The sequence below is a fragment of the Anomalospiza imberbis genome, chromosome 1 (genome assembly GCF_031753505.1).
Source record: "Anomalospiza imberbis isolate Cuckoo-Finch-1a 21T00152 chromosome 1, ASM3175350v1, whole genome shotgun sequence".
NCBI lineage: Eukaryota > Metazoa > Chordata > Aves > Passeriformes > Viduidae > Anomalospiza > Anomalospiza imberbis.
The window spans coordinates 134,570,390-134,579,237 of record NC_089681.1 but is presented as its reverse complement, the minus strand read 5'-3'; the positions used below and the strand labels follow the sequence as shown (position 1 = coordinate 134,579,237).

The following is an 8,848-nucleotide window of genomic DNA, read 5'->3' as shown; positions in this document are numbered from 1 at the left end:
GCCCCAGCCCCTGAAACCTTCCTCTCTCCGTTTTAAGGAGAGCGCTGGCTTGAGTGGTTTCCATCAGAACAGGGAGGCGAGAGTCTTCTTCCATGGGAACATCGTATTAGCAGTTCTGTTCGGACAGACCGGGCTTTCACACTCTAGCTGGGCTGTGAAAAATATCTTAAGCAAGGATATAAATGCACGAGGAGCCCAGAAATAAGAATCTATGCAGTTATCTATGTAATCCGATGGAAAATGAGGATGAGAAATTATGGAAACTTTCAACAATTTCATGCATGTTTAAAAAATATCAAACAAAATAAACAGGGTCTCAAGACAGAAAGAAATTTATATGAAAGAAAAATACTAAATTAATCTCTTTTTCCTTGTTGTGATACCCCCCCCCCAAAAAAAAAAAAAGAAAAAAAAAAAAAAAAGAAAGAAATTACTCTTGATGCTGCTAGTAATGCAATTTAATTTTGGTTTCTGCTTTTCTGCACCTCTTGTTCCCAACTAGCTGACACTTCTGCCTGGAAGGTAGACAGCCTGAACTTGGCCTTTCTATCAAAAGTCATGAAGCTTTGTCTGCATAACGTGCTGGGCAAAAACCAGCAGCTATGAAGTTGAATAATCCACTTAAACAACAGATAGAGCAGCAACAAAACTTCAATAGTGTATATCCTTCCAAACTTCATGTTTACTCATATAAATAAGATGGTTTCTCCATCTCTCTGTGATTTTAAAGTATGAGATGCTTTAGACAGGTCTTATTACCAGGATTTTGGTTTTGCCAAGTATGATACTCTGCATGTATGTCTGTGGTAAGAGGCAGTATTTGTAATACAGCAATGCAAAAAAGCTGCAGCTGAGCTCAAACTCGACTGGGCTCTTCACTGACCAAACAGGGAGAGAGAATGCCTGTCTTGGAAACTTCCAGTCCAGACTAAGCAGATAAGACAGGCCAGTGATGGCAGGGGAAACAGAAGCATGGGAAGGTGAAATAACTTGCCCAAGACCATGCAGGAGGTGTTTCTGGTCCAGCAGACCATACAACAGTTCCAGTGATGCCAAGCCTTGTTTTAAATGATGCAATGATGGACTGAGCACAGTGCTGAAAAATCACATTTACAAACTGTGTTTTCAGTAAGACTGGTGTTATGGTGCATTAATTTATTGAGGTTTTCTTCTTCTTCTCACCAGCTCTAAGCACTAGTAGCAAAAGGTCTTCAATACAATTTCATGCTGGTGTCCTGAAACCAGACTATTTCAGTTGAGTTCTCCTCTTTCTTGCTAAATATACCCATTTCTTGCTGAATTGCAAAATTAATGAATTCAGATTGGGTTTTCTAAGAGTTAGTGTAAATTATTATCACTCCACTGAAGATAATTATGAATAGAATAATTTTTGAATGACATTTGATTTTTCACACCAGGAATAAAAGTAAGTACCTTTATGCACTATATGCCCTTATATAAAATACAATAGTGGTGGCTTAGTGCTTTATCATAATATTAAATACATTTTTCCAGGTTTGAATTATTCACTTAGAGTACTGCTAAGGACTTGTTTATTATCATTCCTTATAATGCCTCTTGGGCCATAAATTCATACATTAGAGATGGTGATTAATCCTAACTGGGTAACTGTAAAGGAGACTTCTGAAATGCATGAAATCATAATAGTAACAGTATCATTATAATAAACTCAAAAGAGAAAATAATGCCTTTGCACTTAGCAATGCTTCAGATTATTTCATTCCAAAATGTCTGAAATTATCTACCTCAGCATTTTCAAAGGAAGCTATTCAGTCCAGCTGAGACCAAATCTGTATAATTTCTCTCCAGAAACATAAGAAGGAAGATGTGAGGGACTGGAAGATGCTGCCTCGCAAGCACCCATCTAAACACTGTCATGTGCTGCACAAAGAGGTCCTGCTGCAGATTTCTGCTCTCACCAACACCAGCAGAGAAGGGCTCCTGCAGCCTCACAGGAGACTCCTCAAGCCTTGCCAAATGGCATGACTGAACATCCCACAGTGACTTGTACGTGAAAAATTACTTCCTCTTGTAGGAAAATCCTAGTGATGTTCTTCAGATTTAGTACAGGACCAAGACCCCTGTCTGTTGGCCTAACAAGCAGGTTAGAGCCCAAAGCCTTTTAAACGTGTATTAATTATTGTAGCAAATAATTTATACCATTGGAGGCTGCCCTGAAGAAATCCTTGTCTGGGATTGATTCAAACCCATTAATAATAAACTTAAGATAACCTTAAGAAAGCATATGCCAGTCTATTTTTGTGAATTAATTTTTTTAAATTCTTTTGAATTAAAATCTTACATTAAAATACTGCATACTGCAGACAAGTACTTCTTTTTTTGTGTATGCCTATTGAAGTAAACAAGTTTTTCCTGCAGACAGAATAAAGGCCTTAGAAATGCAAAAAATTACCATCTTCTCCATTCAGTGGGATTTTTCAAAAGGAATCCAATTTCAATATTGTCCTTATGTAAAGTTATTTATTTGATATCTGTTAGCTGTTCTATACAGCTCCTGTAATGCACAAACAGGAAGAAACCCAAATGCAGACATTCATGAGTGGAATGCAGTAAGCAAAATGTTGAGTCAGAGGGAAATATTCTATTATAGGATGAAGATTTTACTTTGGTATTCACGATAGAGTTCTTGTGCAGGTGTGTTGTAATTCCCCAACCCTTTTACAAGAAAGTTCTAATTGTTGATTGCACCATGAGAAATGAAGGGAATTTTTGTAGATGTGATATCCATAAAACTTCTGCATTCACTGATTTTACTGCTCTATTGTTTTCCTGAGACAATCATGAGGTTGCTTTAAGTTACCATTACACCTAAAACTTATTGGCCTAAGTACAACCTGCCTAAATAATCCCTTTTGTTTTCCAAGAGTCAAGTAGGGATGAGGACTATTAAAACAAAACAAAATGAAACAAACAACACCAATACCACCCCATAAAAAACAAAAAAGGAACACTACTGAACAAACCAATCCAAACTTCCCCAAAGTTTTATCACCTTTTGAAAGGGCAGAAAAGTCTGACACTGTATTTTCATTCCTACTTTCACTTGCATTTCACCATCTGCTTTTCTACAAAGGAATGTCTAACTTTTCTGAATGGGGGCTAAATACATTCTCTTGATCTCTGGGTCTGTGCAGTGACTTTCACACTGGGCAACGAAGTATTTCTAGAACCTGGATTGATTAAATATAGGATTGCACTGCTGCAGAATCACTGAGGGAAGGCGCAGTTTCCAGAAGTCACTGTTCACAGCAGCAGAGACACTGCAACAGAACCAAACCTCTGGGGAGGCTCTGAGCTTGCAGTTTGGCTTCTGAGCCAAATTCATCTCCTTTGCAGCACAACCTGGCAACCACCTCAATGGGAAATTCATTTAGCCTTTTACATTTTCTGTGGCTAGAGCATGCACTTGTTTTCATTGCTTTCTTATGGAGTGATCTTTATTAATATTTCCTAAGTTTAATTCAGCTCTTTAAGCAGGGAGCTCTGCAGAAAAAAAAAATGTCCTTCAGAACTTTCTGCATTTGAAAAAAAAAAAGAATACTGCAAGACACAATCTCATCATGGCAATATTCTCCTCTATTTTGGAGCACACAATACTCCTTTGAACTTCAACCAAGAGGGGAAAAAGAGGATTTTAGAAAAATAAGGAAAATGCACAAAAAACATTTATGTTTATCAAAGATCATCACGGGGTTTTGCAACAGTATGTAGCAGAGCACTCAGCCAATTTCAACAGTGTTCTAAAGCAAGAGAGAGGTATCAAAAATAATTAAATTCCTATGAAAAACAACTGCTTCAGGGTCCACACCCAGGACAAGACAAGCAGGATCCAGCTATGTCCTCTCCAGTGCAGCAGCTTTTGCCATGATGGCTTTTCCCTGAGTTATGAGTTGTTCTGGAACGCTGGCATTTTCCTGGAACCGCTGGGAAACACAAGGTCGAGTCTGTGGCAGATGGCCAGATTTGTCCTACACGTAAGCTGCGTGGACACAGGGAGAGTCCAGGCTTTGGGGGGTGGGGGGAAGGTCCAAGGAGCATCTGCAGCTCTAGCATCATTACCATCAGTATCTCTGATGTGGGTGTTTGCCACCCTCCTGGTTCTCCCTTCTGGACCTAATTCCAAACATGAATTTTCCTCTGCTTCTATTAGAAAAAGCCCCCAACTCAATATTTAATTTCAAAGTCAAGTGGCCTTCTCAGATTCCTCAAAGAACTGGAACTTATTTTTGCCTTTCCTCACCCCCTTGTTTTAGGCGAAAGAGGACTGATTGACTCCTCAATTTGGCACTGAAGTAGAAATGGGCAATATTCTGCCCCTCCCAGCAATTCAGTTTCACTCACTTTGCTGTTTAATTTAATTGCATATTTTCTATGCATTGCTAAAGAACACTGGGTTTCTGATGCTACATGACCTTCGAATCATCTAGTTTTGAATAAAATATATTGAAGAAAATATTAGAAAAAGCCCACAGATAAATGAAATTTTAGGTTTGAATTCTCTGCTAGACTACGTCCACCAAAATTACATTAAAATGCTGGAAGTTATGACATTTCAAGAAAATTGAAGTGAACAATGACATTAGTGTTATCAGGAAGGCAACGCAAATATTGTCAGTTCTCTTCCCAGCTAAGTCAGGTGTTCCCCTCCTTGCTTCAGTAGAAGAGGTTCATTTGTAGATGAGAGAAGAGTAATAAGAGGAATATATTGGAAAATAAACATTTTTTTTTCTGGTAGGATATTGAAGTCTGCTGGTTGTCGGTCTCCCTGGGGAAAGTCAGAAGATGGGGACAAATGCTGTATCCTTGCCTTCACTAGCAGCTGTTGGCATAAAGATGTCTAGATGCTGCTGAAGCATTGCCAGTCATGGTTTTGCAGCAGGAATTGACCAGGACCTGCTCTGCACTGTAAGAAAGATGCCAGAGTGAAAGGACTGTGTGTGTGTACACGTTTGGTTTACATGCCTGCTATTTATATGTCTGTTGTCAAGGAAGGGTGGGCACATAAACTCTCAATATAAAACCAAGTTATGGAAAACAATACAAAATAAGGCAGCTCACTCTCTCTTCACCTGTACAATAAGGACTAAGAAAAGTTCTTAAAACACCAACATGAATCTATATTTACACTCTCAGATTTCCTCCTGGAAAACCATATCTTTTAGACATTATGGGGTTTTAACTATGTGTGGCTTTTGGTAGGCAGTTAAAATCCCTTTTAACTATTCTATTTGTAATGGTTTGCTTTTAGAGGTGCTGGAAAAAAAAATCTGTTGATAGTTCTCAGCACAATCTGAAGCCTATTAGAGCTTAATAATGCTGTAATAATGCCCCTACAGAGATCTCACAGATAATGATGCCTCTGTTAGAAAAACTTCTGACTGGGGATAAAACAATCTTCTTGCAAGGAGAAGCTAAGACAACCTGAAATCCCCAGTTTTGAAAAGACATAACTGGGAGGATAAAACCAAGGTATTAAAATCAGAGATGATATAGAGATGAAATATAAGAAATAATTATTTGCTCTCCCTCATAAGCAAGATCTATAATCTACCAGTTGAAATTATCCAACTTTAAAGTAAAGAAATAAGTCTAAGTAAGACAATATCTGACTCAGCCTGAAATGCAAATGTTTTCAAAAATCATTTAGGTTTTTCACAACCAGCATCCAAGGAGAGCTATTGAATATAGTGAGCTGTGTGCAGCATTTGCATAGAAGTCCCTGAACTGACATAAACGTGCTGCTTACACTTATTTTTGCTTATAATTACTTTCCCATAGTGATCTGCCACTGGTGACCATTAGAGAAAGTGTACTGAGTCAGGTGGGCCTTTACTCTCATCCAATTTCATTACTCTTACCTCATGATTAAGCAGTTCCCATCAAAAGAGAAGCACTTGTGATAAAATGCTAAAACTAATAGTGTCTTTTTTGACTTATGGAAGCCTATGACAAATACCTCAAGCATAAAATAATGTGTTTATACATTTATTTCTAGATTTATAGATTATTCTGTTTTATGTTTGAGTAACTGGGATAGTGCTCTGAGTTTGAAGAAGGAACACCATCATGAAAACAGGAAATCATTTGGAAAACAGGAAAACATTTGGAGCTCCAGCTCCCAAAAAAAGAAGCTATTGTAAAAGTGGCTAATGGTACAAGATTCATTTTATATACTCAATGATTAACTACTGATCAACATCTCAGAATAATTTATAAGTACTGACAATACCTATTTGCCTTATAGGGATTGTTATTTCCAAAAGGCTAACAAGAACGCAATGTATGTCATGACTGCATATGTGATTACTATAGAAAATAATGTACTAAAACTGTGTTTCTACATAATTCATACACTAAGCCAAGATGACATGCTGTATTTTGAATGGCGACAGTGGATATGATTCAAAGCTAAAAATTGTACATTCAACCTCCATAACAAGTAGTAAGACGTTGAAGGTTCTTTAGCATTTGTGCCTGGAGCTAAAGGAGAAACACTACATAGACAGGGTTTGCACTTTAATATCTATACTGTATTATATTGGGCTGCAGTTTATACTGGTTCCCAGAGTTTTTGGTCCACAGAAATCATTAAATGCTAGATTCAGTGATGCCTGAAGAATTGCACAGGTGTGTTTGCCCAACACACACCATCCTGCCCAACAGCACACCATTTGAAATCAGAAGGCAGCCACCAATTCAGCTATAAGCTTGCAATAAAAGCTGTATTTTCTATCATTCTAAAATTCACTACATGATAACAATTTTGTCAGGACTCAGATAAAACAATTTTTCCGCTGAAAGGCACAGCATCACCGTGTGGCCAAGGGAATGGGAAGAAGCCTTTCTCCACTACCAGAAAGTCCAGCAGTTGCCTGTGCCCAGCTACCTTGAAATGGCTCCCATATCAACTGTCAAACCAAATTATTTTGCCAGGACTAGAAAGGCTTTTGTCTTTTGGATAGGCTGCCTTCACACACATGGTTTTGTGGATATGCTGTGTACATGTCATGCTCTTATGGAACCATACAGATGACTGAGTTTCTCAAGGCAAACTCTGATGACACAGAAGCTGCTCTTTTTTTTTGTCTCTTAAGCCTCACCCTATTTATTTGGCCATACAAAAGTTGCTATGGATAAAAAAAAAATACTACTGTGACCTAGATAGACATCCTTTAAGCACCAGTGGTCTCAGCTGAAAATCACAATGAGGTACTGAGTGCTGGTACTATTGAAATGTTGTTCAGTCTTCCCAGAGGCATCTAATGCAGATTCTGGTTTTGGCCACACCTCATAATTCTATTTATTTATTTATTCTTTTTTTTTTTTTTTCCCCAGGCCAGTAGGCTAAGATGGAAGAGCTAAGAGGAAGAAAAAGCCATTTGAAAAGAGTAGCTTTTGGTAAACAGGAAAGTGCTGTTACTCAGTGGTTTTAAGATGACTGACTTGTAATTTTAATATTCCATTAGCAAGAAGTTTTCGGAGGCCCAATTTTCCTCTTAGTTTGGTAGCATTTTTAGAACATACCAGAATTGTATGAAAGAATGCTGCACAGAAGGAAATAAGAACAGCAAATGGAAAGTATTGAATTAATATTTTATTGCAGGCAAATGAGACTTTTTTAAAATTATACTATCCAGACAAGCACCCTTCTGAGTCTGAAAATGTGATGTTCCTTTGCATATATCTTTTGTAGGGGTTGACTTTAGCTGTATAGTCTTTACTATTAGATGCCAAAAAGAAACCAAAATAATCTGAGGTCAAATGAATAATCAGGGAAGAAAGGATACGTGAAAACATTTTCTAAATTATCTGCCTTACTTTGAGGTTACAGACAGCCTGTACTATTTTGATTATGCTCAAGGACTTGGAAAGCATGAAGCAAAGAGCATGGTGAACCACAGAAAATGAAGGGGAAAGGCACAGCAAGTGTTCCTGTCCTCGAGGAGCAGGATGAAATTCACTGTTTTGTGCATCAATCATTCTTTGCTGCAGGGCCTTCTGAGGGGAACTACACAGCTTAATACAAAGGAGAGAGACGTAACTGTTTGTCTGCTTGGTTATGTTCTGTTGGCTTAGGGAGTGTTTCACAAAGGGTAACATTCACTGCACTGCCCCACTGCTTTGACAGCAAACTCACCTTGTCTGAGGTAGCACTCTGCTGTTCAAAATTCTCTCCAAATACAGACTGATATTCATTGCTGTACCACACATTGCAAATTCTGTCAAACATTCTTGTGGAACTACTACAAATTGTAGAAGTATTAGATTTCTTCTGAATTTATCAGGTTCTTCTGAACCTGATAAATTTTTTTATATTCTATCACAGATCTATCTATCAAAGATCTGTGACATATTCTGAAGAGAAATGCCAGTAAGGCAAGCCCTTGTTCCAAGCATAGAGTCCCTCCACACTCAGGTCTGGAAGTCATCACTCACATCATGACTGAGCAGGACTTTCTCAGCACAAACCTTTACACATACAGACAGCTTTTGTTCAAGGTATGAGGCTGGTGGGAGGGAGGGAGGCAATGGTTATATCCATGTGATAACAGCTATCAAAATGATCTGTGCCTAATAGATAACACTGGTGTCAAAGCTTCAATACCAAATTGCAGCAGGTGAGAGGACAGCTTCAGTTTTTCATTACTGTCACCACACATTCTGATAGAAACTAAAGCCCTGGCCATCCTTGTGCCACTGGGGGCAGAGGGGCAGGAAGGTCATTCCTTATGCTGAGGGACACACAGCTGAGTGAAATCCAGCCTGTATAGGACAGAAACAGCACAAGCAAGAGGAAAATGACCCT

The 8,848-nt window shown here is 38.4% G+C and overlaps 1 long non-coding RNA gene across 2 annotated transcripts; it reads right to left on the bottom strand.

Moving 5' to 3' along the window:
* Positions 1-448: 448 nt before the first annotated feature.
* Positions 449-8,701, bottom strand: LOC137484039 (uncharacterized). Of its 2 annotated transcripts, none has more exons than XR_011004746.1 (3): positions 8,479-8,701; positions 8,180-8,285; positions 449-1,096 (listed from the first exon to the last, which is right to left on the bottom strand). It is a non-coding gene; the product is annotated as an uncharacterized lncRNA (long non-coding RNA). The 2 variants fall into 2 exon arrangements; XR_011004731.1 differs by lacking the exon at positions 449-1,096 and adding an exon at positions 4,152-4,940 and having other exon boundaries at positions 8,479-8,692.
* Between the last annotated feature and the right edge of the window lie 147 nt (positions 8,702-8,848).